This window comes from Pogona vitticeps, chromosome 12, assembly GCF_051106095.1.
Source record: "Pogona vitticeps strain Pit_001003342236 chromosome 12, PviZW2.1, whole genome shotgun sequence".
Taxonomy (NCBI): Eukaryota; Metazoa; Chordata; class Lepidosauria; order Squamata; family Agamidae; genus Pogona; species Pogona vitticeps.
In genome coordinates this window covers 4,691,234-4,708,398 of record NC_135794.1, presented here as the reverse complement: position 1 = coordinate 4,708,398, position 17,165 = coordinate 4,691,234, and the positions used below count along the sequence as shown (strand labels likewise).

The window sequence follows — 17,165 nt, the reverse complement described above, 5'->3', positions numbered from 1 at the left end:
AATTACTCAGGCCTGCTCTTGACCGAACCTCACTTCACACCAGCATTGCAACAGTTCTCCTGAGAAAGAGGAAGCGGGACCTAGCATGACTGACCTCCATCTCCACCCCACTATTTTGTGTCTCTCCCCCACCTCCCCTGTTCTACCACTGCCAGGAATGAGTTGGCAGATCTCTGAGACCAGTTATGGGGAGGTGAGGGTTCTGGTGGCAGAAGGACCCTTCTACTGGCAGAAGAGGTTTGCAAAGGTCAAGGTTCCCCTTGACATTTTGTCCAGTCGTGTTCGACAGGTGCTCATCCCCGTCTCCAAGCCATAGAGCCAGCGCTTGTCCATAGACAATTTCCGTGGTCACATGGCCAGCGCGACTAGACATGGAACGCTGTTACCTTCCCACCGTGACGGTCCCTATTTATCTGCTCACATTTTTACATGCTTTCGAACTGCTAGGTTGGCGGAAGCTGGGACAAGCGACGGGAGCTCACTCCGTCGTGTGGATTCGATCTTAGGACTGCAGGTCTTCTGACCTTGCAGCACAGAGGCTTCTGCGGTTTAACCCACAGCGCCACCATGTCCCTATGTTTTCAGACAACCACCATGTTTGTATTCTCCTGAAATTTTGGAGTTCTTTTCTTGGTCCTACTCACTGGCTCCCACCTTTCCAATTGTTTGAGGCCATGGCTCAGAGGTGTGTCGCCAAGGTATGGGCTGAGTCCATTCCATAAGCTTTGGAACGTCCATTAAGACTATTTCATTTTCACATCATTAAAAGAACCCTCTCAACATATGCGCTGAAGTAAGCACAGTAGAACCCCCTTATCCGCGGGATCAGTATCTGCTGATTCATTTATCCGTCGCCTGGAAATGCTAAATTAAAAAATTCCAGAAATAAATACAGTACATATTCCTAGGGTGTATTTAACAGACCTAGCCACTGGATGGATCGAGATACCATGCAGTGCATAGCAGCTGATATTTCCACATTTTTCGCTATCCCCTGGGAAGCTGGGAACTGATGCATCTAGGAGAAGACGCATCTAGGAGAAGATGCATCTAGGAGAAGACGCATCTAGGAGAAGATGCATCTAGGAGAAGATGCATCTAGTCAAATGCATCTAGGCTAGATGCATCTAGGAGAAGATGCATCTAGGAGAAGACGCATCTAGGAGAAGACGCATTAGGAGAAGATGCATCTAGAAGACGCATCTAGTCAAATGCATCTAGGCTAGATTCATCTAGGAGAAAATGTATCTAGTCAAATGCATCTAGGCTAGATGCATCTAGGAAAAGATGCATCTGGTCAAATGCATCTTCTCCTTCAATATATGTATTGCAATCAGTTTTATCCATCTAAGTCAGCTGCATTTTTGTTCTCTTGAGAAAAAAAGAAATCCTTCCTCACTTTGCTTCTGCTCTGAAAAATCAGCACAGCCCATTCTCTGCAAACCAGACCTGCTGGGCAAGCTGCACAGTCCCAAGAGAACCCCAGAAAAAGGGAAGGGGGGACCACTTCTGGGTGTTATCCCCAGAAAACCCTAAAAAGGGCCACCATGTGTCAGAGGCGACTTAACGGCATATAGTGATGACTACCAGTAGTCAAAATGATTCTAAAGCCCCTTCAAGGGTCACAAGCTCAGCGCTGGTCCCCAGAGTTCTTCCGACCAATACCAGATCACCCCAAAAGTCACAAAAGTGGCCGTCATGTGCCGCCGGACCGGCTGGAGGGCTCCGATCCCATCAGGGGGGTGAAATTAAGTGGCTTCTTGACCCTCGCTATTCTAATTTTAGCAGCCTAACCATAGTTGTCTCTCCCTCCCATGATGGGGAGTCAAAGGGGGGGGTCCAAATTCCTTCCCTTCTTCTTTTCAATATTGGAAAAGCCATTACCGCCCTCGACTCCCTTCTTAATCATCCTTTCCCCCCATACTCGGCGTTTCCATTCTTTGCCTGCCTCCCGTGACCCGTCATCACACATTCCAGATGCTTTATTGTCTGCGTGGCTCTTCCCCGATCTGTTCGGCATCATTAATATATTTGAATATATTTATTCCCCCCCCGCCTGCTGCCACCCTCCTTAAAGCCCGTGGAAGGGAGGAAAGTGTCATTATCCCCGTTTTCTTTTATTACAGCATGCTTCATTTATTGAGAGGAGCAATGTCTCAAAGCATTTGGATAATGAGATGTTTGGATAAACAGGCGTGCCTTTGACAAAGGCTGGCATCTTCAGGAGGCTACCTAGGAAGAGCAAACAACTCGGGGTGGGGGGGTGGGGGAAAAAAAGGATTTTGCAAACAGTCCCAGAGGTGGTCAAGATGTACCTGGGGGTTTGCATGCTGGATCATGCCCTCACTGGACTTCCTCACCGCCCACGGAGGCTGGGATTTCTAGCATGCCAAGGAAAGTAAATCCGCTGTGGGTTTTTGCCTGAAATTTAAAAGGGCTTTCCAAAATATTGCACCCATCTGAGTTTTTCTTTCTTTCTTCAGGATTCAGGGCCTTCATCCATGGTACCTATTCATCTACTCACATTTTTACATGCTTTCGAACGGCTAGGTTGGCAGGAGCTGGGACAAGCGACGGGAGCTCACTCCGTCGTGTGGGTTCGATCTTACGACGGCTGGTCTTCTGACCTTGCAGCACAGAGGCTTCTGCAGCTTAACCTGCAGTGCCACCACTTCCCCAAGGCAGCTTGGGGCCTATCAATTTGGATTTAAACTCATTTGTCCTCCCTACTACCCACAGAGGCCGGGGTCTCTAGCATGAATGAATGAATCTGCTGATGGATCCACTGTGGGTTTTTGTCTGAAATTTAAAAGGGCTAACTAAGGCATTGCGCCTGTTTGCGTGGTGGTGGTTTAGGATTCAGGGTTTATTTTATTATATTTTATTCTAATAATTTACTTACATATTTAATTTCTATTTTGCCTTCCTCCCTATCGAGGGAAGGGCTCAAGGCAGAGCTTAGTGCCTATAAATCTGGATTAGAACTCGGTGCAGATTCAGAGTCCCACAGCCTCAATGTCCATCCCCCCCCCAGCTTTCTCCAGAAAAAGCCTTGACAACAGCCAGCTGGTATGCCAGGAAGGAGGCTGGGCCAGAACCAAAGTCTTAAGCTGTCCATCAACTGAATGCTGAATGCTTGATGCTTAGCATTATCATCCTGCAGCCTCTCATCCCTTGGGAGAAACCTGGCACAGGTTAAAAAAAACATACACCTGTCCTCTCTATAGTGTGGTTTTCCTTCACAGGGCCCCCCTCCCTTCGGCTAAGAAATCAAAAGGGGAAAAAATGGCAAGAGTTCTCCCATATTCTGGGGCCATTCTTTCCTGGAGACAGACATTTCTCCTGCGGTTATTCTAACTCCTGTGCAAAGCGGCATCTTTCCCGCCCAAGATTTCCTGGAAAGGGCAATGCAGAAACCGGCTGTTATTCACAGCAAAGGAACCGGTGAAATGGAAGCTTAAAATAAGTAGGATTTCAGGAAACCTCGTTTGCACCTGAGAAACCTCGGAGAGCTGTTTTGGCTTAGCAAGACTCAGAAAAACCACCAACTATGAGAAATTAGAGAGCTGGCTACCTCCTTAACACATTGGCCATTGCTGACCTTTTCCGAATTCCTGAGAAATATTTCATGAAGCTTGGAATGCCGCTGTGCAGCTGTCTCGTTTTCGGATGCCGGAAGAGCCACGGACCGCAGGTATTGTGCAGACATTGTATGAATATGGTCCATAGGCCAATCCTGAGTGAAATGCTGAATCACTCAGAGGTTTATGTCTCTGACCAGAGGTTGGGAATTTGATCCCCCACTGAGACTGACAGATCCTGGACTCGATAATCCATAGGATCCCTTTTGTTAAGAGTTATTACAACCTTGTATGCCGCCTTTGATAGGTTTGGCCGGGAGGGACCTTTCTGAGTTGGGTGACTGTCAATCAATCCAGTAGTAACCAATTGTTCCTTCCCTGCTGCTGAATTCAAAGAGAGCCCCGCCTCTCTGCTTAAGTGTCTTTTTCCCCTCCCTTTTTAAAGTCTTGCTGGCAGTTAGTATGCAGCTAGTGCAGTTACAATGTAGTCTCCAGGAGTCTGCTGGAAGCAGGCTGGGAGTCTGTTGGGGCCGACTACTATAAGCAGTCATTTTTATACAGTATGCTGTTTTATGATGTATTCACGACTGTAAGTAAATGACACCCTTTAATTCTTTCTCTTATCAACGTGTTATTAAGTTATTGAGACTGCAAGTGCCAGTTGATGAGAGAAAAGAGGTGGTCTGCTCTGGGAACACTTGAAGCTAATTCTGCTCTGGTAGTCCCTTCACTTCTGCTGCACAGCTAGAGGTTTGAGCTAAATTTCAAACTCCGCAACACCTTCCAGCTTGGCAGTTCTCTGTTTATTGTCGTTTAGGACAGTGGTGGGGAAACATGGTATAGAAACGGCCGTTTCAGACCATTTAAAAGAAAAATGTAAAGAGGAAGTCTCAAGGTATACATTTTTTAAAAAAAAACAGGGGGCAAGGTGGGTTTATAGGACCTTTCGATTAAAAAATATGATGATTCTGGATGTGTGCAGGAATCGGAATGGTGGGATGGTGGTATTTCCAGTAATTTTTTTATTTTTGAAAAGGGAGAGTCTGGGGGGGGGGAGGGTTGAGGACCACAAAAATGTAGATTCTAGCATCTGCTCAAAGTAAATAATTTAGTTACTTTTAAGACACAGGAACACAAAGATTTTTTAAAGATTTGTAACTCTGTTGGTAGCTAACTTTTGGTCACATATCTCGAAATGATACCACTAACCCATTACTTTGTTCAGTGCTTTGTCTAAATGCTACATTCCCTCACGATAATAGAGGCGAGTCCAAGGGAGCTCCCTGTTTGTGATCTGAGGTCATCTGTAGAAACCCAACCTCATCTATTATGAGTGTCCAGTCCAGTTCTGGCATGCTAGATCCGTGTGCTTCTCTTTCATCATCTCGCTTGGCAACAGAAGAACCAGACTGGAAGGAGCAGGCACCAAACCCCCTTTCAAACGTAGCCAGCCAAATTTGGAAAGGCGAGCGGGATGGATGATGAAAGGAGCAATGCGAACATTTGTATAGCAAGAAAAGCAAGACACTGAATCAGTGCCTGGACACGCCTTCCACATTATTTGGCCTCAGGACTAAATTTAAAAATCCAGGATAAACACTCAGCCTGGCAAAATAACATTCATAATGTTAGTAGTCAGAGTGGTGCATAAAATGCCGGCAATGAATGGAAATGAATAAGCCGGAGATGACAGAGCTGAGATGTGCTTTATAAGCTTTCCCTGTTTCTCGTTGAACTTTCAAAGCCCTGTGGGGGAGGCCAGGAATGCTGGCTTACAAGCCTACAATCAAGGCCCCTTTGTTGTCCAAGAACCTGAGGTACTATGGAATCACAGGGAGCATCAATGGTCCCATGGTTGGACTTTAGTGCCGGCTCCACCATCAGGCAGAGTGTCGGAAGAACATCAAGAGGCAGATGTTGGGGGAGAGCGACCTCCTCAAACTGTTCTTCTGGAGCCCTCTGAGCATTTTCTTCTCTTGCACTACTGTGTGGGTTAGACAGTGTGTGCCACATCCTTGAAAGCAGCGGTTCCCAACCTTGGGTCCCCAGGCATTCTTGAACTAAAGCTCCCTGGAGTATTCACCACTAGTTATGCTGGCTAAGATTTCTGGGAGTTGTAGTTCAAGAACATCAGGGGGCCCCAAGGTTGGGAACCACTGCTTTAAACAATCCCGTTGCCCTCAAGTGGAGGGGAGGACCCTACACCTTGTTCCCAGAGTTGAAGCAATGTTCAACACTGCTAGTCCTTCCTTGGGAAAAGACCTCCTCTTGTCCATTGACTCAGGCAGCAAAGTGTCTTGGGATATCTCTCTGTGATGTTTGCTCGGACTCCTGCCAATTGGGAGTGGACATTTGTCTAGAAATGGCATATTGATTATCTAGTGAGAGAGATACCGACCAATCAAGAGACTGTCTTTTGCTTACCAATATTAAATCTAGATTGTTTTAGTGGCCCCCAGATGTCCGAGGTGTTTCGGACTTCAACTCCCAGAAGCCCAAGTAGCTTAGCCGTTCATCAAGCATTTTGAGAGTTGATACCCAAAACATCTGGAGGACTTAAGATTGGGAACCACTGCACTAGAGAACACACTCTCTCCCCTTTTGTATCTTCACACAACACCCAACATTAAGAAGGTGTCCATGGGCTCTGTTTTATAGTCCTCTCTTTAAAGAGCTGGCAGAGACAGATGTTTCTTTGACACCTCTTCTGTTTGAAACATTGTCAAGTCAAGATACCTTAAGAAGGGACAGAAGGACCCTCAAAATTGCCTATCAAGAGTTCTGGCCAAAAGATTTAGCAGCAGACACATATAGGGCATCCAGTAACAGCTTTTTCTACTACGGTGAGATGTATTCACACTAAACTTTAAATTACAGCAATTATTTCAAATTATGCATTCATCCCTCTAAAAAAGCATGAATAAATTTGAGATAAATGTGTGTCCTCCTCCATCCTCTGTTTTGGATGACTATATTTCTACTTTTGGACCTCTTGTGCAACAGTTTGTGAGAGCAGTGAATCTCCAACCAATGTTGGAGATAAGATTCAGCACCTTGGAGAGCTATTGTAGATTTTAAATTAAAATGAGGAGCCCATTCACGGTTCCTGTGGAACTGGAGTCACCAGCCTTAACTGTCAAGGAATGGCAGGAACTGTTGCTGAACAACATCTGGAACAGCACGAAGTTAAACCTCGGCTCTGGTTGAAGACCACTGGCAATGAGGAAACATCCAGAATTGATCAACCAGCTAGCTCTGGAAATCCTCTAGAACTATCTCCATTGCTTTGTGGGGATATTCTCTGTCCACCCGGAAAACTGCCTTCATTATTTTAGACGGTGTCTTGAACCTACCCAGATATAAAAGGATTTCCAAAGCTGATGCCAACCCTGGACATGTGGATGGCAATGGGAACAGGGTGGGTGCAAACATGGGTATCTCAACATCTTCCCTTCAAGGACTGATTCTACATCAGGGGGGTGAACCTCAGTGCAATATTGGGGAGGGGAGAGACTTCTAGTGTGTGTGTGTGTGGGGGGATGCATTTACTCCAAGCTAAAACACTGTGAAATGTAGGATTAAGTATGAGCACAAATTTGGACATCCTGATTTCTAGCCAGAATGTTCTTCCTGAGGTTGGACCAGATTTGCAAACAGAAAGTTTTGCTTGCAAGAGTTGAGCTGGCTTCCCAGCCTTTACTACAGTCATCTTCATTTATCTCTGGGACTCAGCAAATACACGTCCCACTTTATGCCCTTTATTTATCTTTGTTATTTCTCTCCCTCCCTCCCTCCCTTTCTTTTTTTTGCAGGAGGCATCTTCACCGCTAGACTACAAAAGGCCAGCTCTTAATTATCCCTGAGTCCAAAGCTGTGGAAGCAAGGGCGCAACCTCCTTAAGCGAGGATGGACCTCTGCTAGGGGGTAAGTTTAACAACGCTGACCGAGCACGGCTAGAATAGGCTCCCTTATATTTCTTTTAAGAAGATAGAAAGAAGTCCCTCAACAATATCTCAGAGGCAGCTAATGAAAGCTAATAATAAATTACGTCCCCAGCGTCCACCCTTGAACCAGATGTCGGTGAGGGCATCTCTTGGAAGGTCTCGCCCCTGATTTTGGCACACCTTGCATATAATGAGAAGGAAGGAACTCATCCAAGATGCTGGAATTGCTGATGGAACCTTGAAGGATAAATGAGAGGTGGGCTGACCTTGGATTGAACAGAAAACTTAGGAAGGGGGGAGGATCAAAACACTCCTGTGTTTCCCAGTGCCTCAAAATTATTGAGTTACTAGCTATACAGTTATATCAACTAGTTATTTTTGGGAGCAACAAGAACACACGGCCAAGGCACGCTCTGGAAACAACCTGAACAGTAGACCCGACATAAATTTGTCTATGTAACAAGTAATGTTTTCTAGTTGATTTCGAATGCTAAGTTTAAAAGGCCTTATTAGGCCCATTTGGAGAAGCTTTCCCCATATTTTAGGCTACGTTCTTCTGGAACCTAAGTTTATTTTTCTTATGAAAACATATAGGCTGAAATCCTATTGCTTTGCCTAGTAAGTCCCAGCAAGAGTAGGCCCCACTGAATCAGTGTGGAGTCAACTCCTGCGTTAAGTTCAGTTGATTCAGTGGGCCTACTCTAGTTGCAACCTCAAGCCACAGGATTTCAACTAATGGAAAATTGATGAGCAAATAATGTAATGAACTGGGTTTTAAAAAAAAGATAACAGCAATGGATTATTTATCCATCCTTGCAACAAGTAGCAAGAACAAGAGAACAATTTACTTTTAAATACTATCTTCCCAAGCTCTGTTAATTTCTCTGGATTGCCTTCCCTGAACATATGTTCAGCTACAGCGCCGACCACTCTCAGCCAATATGACCAAGAAGGTTGACTTGAGAACCTTCTTAATTCTAGTTCTTTCACCAGTTCCGTGTCCTAGGTGATTTTACCTATAGCCTTACCTTGTTTTTACCTGGCATCAAATCAGAACTGATTTACAGTGACTCTAATAGGATCTTCAATGAGTGAAGTATTAAAGGACTGGCGTTACTAGTTCCACGTCCCAGTGAATTGAACTCAGGTCTCCTGAATCCTAGTCTACCATTCTTCCCACTACGTCACCCTGAGCATCCATAACCTTACTTTACATAATAGAGATGCGTAACAGAAGCACCATTCTTTGAAGAAAGCCAATCCCCGCTCCCTGGTTTTCTATGTTACTGAGATGGTTAGCTGCAAAGGATAAGATACGTATCTCTCCCTTGGTCCCAATATAGAAGCTGCTTAGATGGGTACTGGAAATGTATTCCAGTCCTGGCAGTGAGTGAACATCCTGCGCCACCCCCAAACGAGTGAGGGAACACAAAGTAGAAAGCAAAGGAAGAGCCAGAGAAAGGAGAAAAGCAGGAAGCAACAAGGAAAGTTTACAAAGGAAGATGTTTGCGGACTCCAACGCCCAGAGTGGCCACCTTCAGCGTGGCCGCCAACCCCACTGGATGTTGGAGGTCCTTGGTTCGACAAGCCCACCTCAATGAGCCTCCATTCCGTTGAGTCAATTTGGGTTGGCCTAAGAACTAGAATGTCCACTAGGGACGTGGTGGCGCTGCGGGTTAAACCGCAGAAGCCTCTGTGCTGCAAGGTCAGAAGACCAGCCATCGTAAGATCAAATCCAGGCAACGGAGGGAGCTCCTGTTGCTTGTCCCAGCTCCTGCCAACCTAGCAGTTCGAAAGCATGCAAAAATGTGAGCAGATAAATAGGTACCACCTCGGTGGGAAGGTAACAGTGTCCCGTGTCTAGTCCTGCTGGCCACGTGACCACGGAAGATTGTCTTTGGACAAACGCTGGCTCTATGGCTTGGAAACGGGGATGAGCACCGCCCCCGAGAGTTGGACATGACTGGACTAATGTCAAGGGGAATCTTTAACCTCTCCCTAAGAACTAGAAACAGCTCCAGGTGTGCAGAGGACAAGATTCCGATTCCTCCATCTGATGAATCCTACATTATTGGGGCCCCTGAAACTTGAAATGTTATGGAGGCTCTCTGTAACCAGCAACGAGAGGTGAAGACTCCAGGTTTACAAAGGAATGTTTAACCAGCATTTCAGTTGTGAATGGATTTGCGTCTTAAGGCTTTGGGCTAAATATTCCCTGTGTCTACATGCAGAGTGGCAAAGCAGAAGAGAAAAGTTTTAATTTCTAAGCAGGTGAATGCCTGTTTGCTTTCTCCGAAAGATGCACTTTTTCATGGAGGAATCTCTTGACATCTAAGCAGAGCCAGCTAATGAAGACCCGTGGACCCGCAGCACACGTGGGCATTATGTTAGAGCTCAGAAACACAACATTTCGAGATTACAACTCCCAGAATCCCCCTCCCAGGCTGATCACAACAAGGATCCTAGGAACTGGAGGCGCAGGAAATGATAAACCTGGTTTTCAGAGCTCAAGATCCCCGAGCCTTATTCAGTCATTACAGCTCTGAGCACTGCCAGCATGGCTAAGAGGAGACTTAGGGACCGGGATAATGGGAGTGTGACTTGCAAAATCCAAAAGGATCCCCTGGCCACGGGCCATCACTAGGGATTGTGATGGGTCACTTTCTCCACATGAGCAATGACGAATCTGAAGAGGAGAGCCTAATGTTTGTAAACAAGAACCCAGGAAAATCTGGGTTTCTGCTTTCAACCTGACCCTACACATGAGTAGGAGCCTCTGCTGTTCAGGACCATGATTGCTTAGGTGCAGAAGGCGATGGCTAGAGGGGGTCACCTAGGTTGGTTAGAGGGGAGCTTCTAGTGACCCCCTCTAACCACCTCTGTCTTGCATCACCTTCTGCACCTAAGCAAGGATGGTACTGAGCACAACAGGCTCCTACTCATGTGTGGATAGCTCTGTGGCTTAGGCATCGAGCTGTGGAGCCAGAAGTTGGGAGTTCAATTCCCCCGTGGTGCCTCCTTGACAGGAGATGGACTCCATGGCCCATGGGTCTCCTTAGAGCTCTGAAGTTCTAAGCTGATGCTGATGATGACGGCGTTAAGGTTCAGTAGCTACTGAATAGGGCTCCTGTCCCTGCCAATGTGTCACTGAATGTGCCCAGTGAACAGACAGATTGGTTGGGTAGCCAAGCCTCCTGCTTTACAGGGCTAGTCCTCTTTTGGACGGACTCTCTCCAGTGTGGCACCTTGAGAAGGGAGAACAGGTGTGACCAAGCTGTCCACCAACATTTAATACCTGCCGAGAAGCTTCCAGCAGCTGCTCAAGCACCCGCTGCTCGCCCTCTTTCCCTCTGCAGGGAGCAGTATTGAATTTCGACTCAAAATATAGCAGCTATTTCTGGACAAGGGGAAAAGTTACTTGGGCTCCAGCTCTTAGCCCCTAAAGTAACTTTTCTAATCTCTGAGGATATTTAAAAGTGGACTTCTACCTGTAAATTAACCTAGGCAGCCATTATGGTCATAACCAATTAAAGGCACTTGAGCAGTCGGCATGGATGCCAAAAGCATATAATCCCTTTGATTTTTTCCCCAAAGTGATTAGCATATGCAAATGAGCACCAGCTCTTTGTGGGAATATGGGAATCCCTGCCCTTATCTACTTTATTTGCTTTTCCCAGGCATTTCGCCTGTTGTTGTTTAAGATGCACGCTCTCCATTACTGTGGAAAAACGGCGCCTTACTTAACCCTCAGCACTCTCAGAAATCTTCCTCATTTTATTGGAAAAACATTGGGCTTTTTCCCACATTCCTCCCCTGTTTTGTCTGAGAAGAAAGCCTGTAATTGGCTTCAAGTTTTACTTTAGGCAAAATAAACTCTGGTGCCAACTTTAACAAAAAGAAATGCACGCGCACACACATTGCAAATAGCTCTACCCCTGTTGCTCTTTCAGTGGCAGCCGGATCAGCTGTCTGAGGTGGTTTGCTTCCCTCTTGCCTCATGGAAGGGCCGGCTCTGGAGAGAGTATAGAAAAGAATGTTTCCTATTCACCACTCTAGGGCTTCAACCCCAGTGTCTTGTGACTTAGGCCCTGGCCAGATGAGGGACATGTTCTTTAGTTCTCCTGATACCTCCCATACCTCTGATGTACTGAATCGTGATGACATGGGATGAATGTCCCAAGAACTTTCAGCAATACCAAATTATTTCCTCCTATCTGAGGTACACCAGTTTACAGTGGTGCCTCACTTAACAACAATAATCCGTTCCAGGAAAATCGCCGTTAAGCGAAAACATCATAAAGCGAAAATAAAAACCCCATTGAAAAGCATTGAAACCCATTCAATGCGTTCCTATGGGGTAAAAAAGATTGTCATAAAGTGGATTCGTCGTAATGCGGGGCAATCGTTAAGCGAGGCACCACTGTATTTTTTTCTCTTGCTTCAAGGGGGCAATTGAGCCCCTTGAGATATACCCTCTAAGGTGAGCGGCTGAGCAAATGCATGTGACTCCACCACCCCTCTCTGAAGCTTTCCCCCTCCCTGTGACCCACAGCGATCATTTCTGACCCCTTTTGTTCTGGTTGCAATGGAACCCTGTGTTTTGGGGGGGCAGGACTCACATGCGTGCATAGTGGGGCTTAAACATTAGAGGGAATGTTGATCAGGAAGGGGTTTCCTGTTTAGGAAAGTATCCTCTGTTGCACCGGCTGCTCCTGTAGAAACGCACCGCACACCACGAGGATGGGATATGCGTGTGGCAATACTGGCGATCACCCCCTCCCCCAATGACATTGGCATATCAATGGTTCAATGCATCTTCTCATAGATTTTTTAAAAAATCCTGCCAGTAATGTAATGGCGCTCCCCTCCCCCCTTGACATACTTTTACCAACATATCGATGTATTGAGTAAAGTACATGCAAGAAGCAGTAATGGTGGCCATCCTCCTGGCTTTGATTCTGAAAAGAAGCAGGGCGGGGGTGTGCACACAGGCAATCCCGGTAGAGAATTCACTGGTACAACAAAGGTCCAAAATAACACCACCCTCCTGGTGATGGGGAAATGTCGTCCAGTTGCTCCGCTGGCCGAGAAAATGTCTTGATCTTGATTTTGTGTCATGTGAAAGGCAACAAACCAGCTGGGGGATCGCTAGAGAACATTTCCCTCGTGTGACCAAGACCTTTAATGGTTTTGATTTCCTGCTCTCCGTCACACCAGCGGAGGAATGGCAAGGCAGTCTGATCAAGAACACTGGACAAGACAGGCCAAAATCTTCCTGATCCGGAAATTCTGTGGTCCTGCGAATTTCCCCCACTCCCCAGGATACCATGGCCAGTATGGGAGTTCAGGGAATTGTAGTTCTGGGAGTTGTAGTTCTGGAAGTTGTGGTTCTGGGAGTTGCAGTAGGAGAAAGGGAAATTTGCTTGGGAAGCCCATCGGGCGTCATCATATAAGCCAGCATCCTTACCGATGCTTGCATAAGGCTTGCAGACCTTGCCGCAGCTAATTGCAGCTAACTGACACGATGCCAGTGAGAATCTTGCTTTCACGATTGGGGGCCTGGCCAGGCACACCGCCAAGCCATGCCCCAGCACCTCAACAATTAGTTGTAATTAGCTACAACAAGTGGCACAAACGTTAAGGGTTCACCTGTAGCATACTGGCTGAAATTTCCAAAATCTATAAGGTTATCTCTCTTTATCAACTGATGCCCAAGGCTGTTGTCCTCCTTTTGGGCTGACCCATGCTCTATTCTAAAGACTGATGTTCACAGTCCTTCTCCTCCGCACATCACGACTGTTTTATCAAAAGAAAATGTCAACCCCTCTGAAATGACTGGATATGAACTTCCAACCTCTGGCTCTGAGCTATCCAGCCAGCCAATGCATTGTCTGAGGAGGGATCACCCTGAGAGAGAAACGGAAAAACAGCACAGAAAATACTTTTTTTTGCTGTATTGATGCTCTGACCTTTGCTAGAACAGCGGTGCTAAACTTGTGTTATCCTAGTCTGTATGTACGTAAAAGGGCAGGCTTTTTTTAAAAAAAAGAAAGAAAAAGAATGGAAAGAAAAATGGGAGGAAAAGAAGCCGAATAAGGAGAGCAGCAGAAATATTTCAGAGCAAAAACTGTGTATGTAGAGAGAAAAAAGACACGTGCAAGAGAGAAATCCTTCAAATGCATTCTCTCTCTCTCTTTTCCCTTATCTCTAGTTCTGTGCACTGCAGTTTTAAGATGGAACACACACAATAAAGATGACGAGGCTTCAAGGCTGAATCCTGCGATGGAAGGTTCAGGGAACGGACAATCGTTAACTGGGAACAGAGATAAATTAAGAAGCAGCGCGAGAACCATCTTCTGATCTCTGAGGGGAATGCTGCATTGGCCTTCCAATCTGAGGTAAGGCAGTCTGGGCAGGCCTGTGGCCCTTCTTGTTGCTGAGTTTTTGAATTTCTGGTTAAATTCCTCTAGCTGCACAGTAGAAGTGCAGGAATTCATAGAACAGAATAGCTTCATTTTACCCAGATATGTCCACCTCCATTTTCTCATCAACTGGCACTTACAGTCTCAATAACTCATTCATCCATTTGTAAGAAAAAAATAATAAAGTCATTATTTACAGCGGAGGAGATTAAACTGGGAGATAGGATGCGTAGTCTTACAGAGGAGGGGCAGGATCTGTTCTTGATCATTCCAGAGTGCAGGACCGTGTAGTAATGGACTCAAGTACAGGAAAGTCAGATTTGGGCTGAATATCGGGAAAAACGTCTTAACTGTTAGAGCAGTACGACAATGGAACTCATGAGCTTGGCAGGGGATGCGCTTTCCAACACTGGAGGCATTCAAGAGAAAATTGGGCAACCCTCTGTCCGATCTGCTTTGATTGGGATTCCTGTCTTGGACTCAATGGCCCTATAGGCCCCCCCTCCAACTCCATTATTCTATGATTCTGTGGAAGCACAGAAATTCTCGAATGTTTACGCTGGTGCCCAGAGACCTAGTAACTTTAGTTACAATCCAGTTACATCCAGTCAACCTCACTTTCACAGCCCCTCCCATTGGTTCCTAAGCAGACCTATGGATTTAGCTTCTTATTCTATGTATATATTAATTCTCAGTCTGTGAAAAACAAGTATTCCTCTTCGCTGTGAATTATTTCCTTGTATGAAGGATTTGAAGGGAGCAGAATTTCTAGGAAAGCTTTTGTCGGAAAATGCTTTCAACACATTTGCCTTTCCTTCCTCTGTGTTTTAATCAAATGTTTATGTTGCGTGTATGTCCTGTTCAATCGACAGCCATCTCTGCCCTTTGCTCATCAGTTCTACCCCTTGATAGGGACCAGTTGCGATTCAGTCTGCATTTCTCGTTTTGCAATCCTGACTTACATCTGTCAGTGTTCTGCTGAATAGGTAAGGAAGAGAATGTAAATAAATAATTAACCCTGAAGGCCAAACAAAGCAGGGTGGCTGTTTCGGGGCTCAATGAGACAATGCCTGAAATGTGTAAATGCATTTCATGTCTCTCTTGCTTTATGACACCTCTTTGTCTCTGCGTTTTGGCTGTACAGCAATCCAACCCGTCAAGAATTTAGCTTCCTTTACAAACCAAATAAACAAACCAGCCAGATAAACCCTGCGAGGAACAGGATTCAAATCAACAACAACAGTCAGTGCATTTATAATGTTGATTGACAGTGTTTTTGAACCATCATCATCTTAGAACTGCAAAGCTGGAAGGGGGCCTGTAGATCAAGGCAGCCCTGTGGGGGGATCGAACTCCCAACCTTCAGCTCCACACCCCAAATACAGCGATGGAGATGTGGGTACTCGTATGGGTAAGAGGGGAAGTCAGGATTGAGTCTCAGGGACTCCAAAAAGAAGGATTTTTAAGCCTCTCTCTTGAGTTGCTGCTCACGTCGCAAGTGGCCGGATGGTTCACTACTTGATTCTCAGGTCAAATGGTTGGTCTCTCTGTGTGTTTGTGTACATATGAAAAATACAGCACTGGGTTTGGGCCATTAAAATTTGCTTTAACTCCTTCCTGTTCCACCCACACAGGCCTGATCTCACCCACACTCCCCAGGGACTGCTATTTAATTACAATAAAATAAAATAAATGGCAGGGCTGCATCCAGGTACCCCACCTGTCTTGGCACTGAAAGCGTCATCCATTCTGTAAGGCAGCCCAGACAGGTGGGGCTTCGACCCTCACCTCCGTGCAAAGCTCCCCCCTCCCTCTCCCCACAACCCGCCCCTTCCCTCTTAAGATGGCTCCTGCCCTTCCACCTTGAGCACGATTTTCTCATGCTCCGCTTGCGCGCAGTCATCAGCGACCCTCCGACAGAATACGTTCTGTGAAATGATCAATAAGTAATTGTGAAGGCAGCTGAGCGCCGGCTGCGGTTCAAAGCCCTAGAGAAAGGTGGGGGGGCAGAAGTGGGAGAGAAATCAATCTTAAAGCAGGGAAAGAAAGCTTGGAGTCCTTGACTGTCACCCTTTGGCCCCCAACACTCCCCTCGTCCGTAAGACCAAAGGGATCCTTTCTCAGACCCTGTAAAGATTCTTGTTGGCTCTGTCGTTTCCATCGCAAGCAAGCGTTTTCAGAGGATGTGGTATTTCCCTCCCCACCCAGTCTGCAAAAGGCAGAAAACAGGGAAACCGAGGCACTCCCACCTCCCTTTGAGGATTCACACAAGGGCCATCAGTTGAGGCACGTGGCTTGAAATTACGTTAGACTGGAGAGTGGAGACGGATTTTTAGAAAGAGAGAACTAGAGTGGGGATGCTTATTTATGGTGGAGGAAGAGGAATCAGAACTTGGCAAGCCAGCGCGATCAACACAAGACAGGGCCCTCTGTGATGACAGCTTTGAAAAGATAGTTTTTTTGGGGGAAACCTCAACTCCTCAGGGTGTCCACCAGCCATGCAGGATGGGTGGATTCTGTGAGTTAGAATACACTCTTTTTAGAATAGACTCTTTTTCCAAAGAGTCCTTGGAAAAAACCCTGATGTTAGGAAGGTGTGACGGCAAGAGGAGAAGGGGACGACCGAGGATGAGATGGCTGGACAGTGTCTGCGAAGCAACCAACATGAACCTGACACAACTCCGGGAGGCAGTAGAAGACAGGAGGGCCTGGCGTGCTCTGGTCCATGGGGTCACGAAGAGTCGGACACGACTAAACGACTAAACACACACACAGAATACAGCAAAGTAATTTTTCGAAGCTGTGCCTGTTGTGAGGCCAAGCATCTCAGCCAAGCCCAAGCTCCAACATCCAGTGCTCCTTCTTCACCCAGCGTTCCTGGAGATGATTGTTAATGGCTGTAGAGAATGGTGGATCAGGAGCTGCCCGCTGCTTTAGAGGCAGACAGTTCCAGCATGAATCCTCACCAATTACAGTTTTAAGAAACGATTGAGCAGAAGATGTTGGGCAAGATGGAGTTGCGTAGATCGGTGTCGTTGGATCACGACTCCCAGAAGTCGTGGCTGTGTGGGGAATTTGGGAAGCTGTGGTCCAAAACCACCAATCTGCATGACTCTAGACAAGACACCTGGGCCTAAATCCAAGTAGGCAACCTAAATCAAAGCCACTCAATCACTTCCCAAAGGCTAAATCAACATTAATTCTAATTGGAACTAACA

The 17,165-nt window shown here is 46.3% G+C and overlaps 1 protein-coding gene and 1 long non-coding RNA gene across 6 annotated transcripts in view; one reads left to right on the top strand and one right to left on the bottom strand.

Moving 5' to 3' along the window:
* The window catches only part of LINGO1 (leucine rich repeat and Ig domain containing 1), a 489,212-nt gene that overhangs the window by 17,972 nt on the left and 454,075 nt on the right, over positions 1–17,165 (bottom strand). The window lies entirely within an intron of this gene.
* Positions 2,495–15,640, top strand: LOC144584588 (uncharacterized). The gene is made up of 2 exons (XR_013538937.1): positions 2,495–7,505; positions 13,737–15,640. It is a non-coding gene; the product is annotated as an uncharacterized LOC144584588 (long non-coding RNA).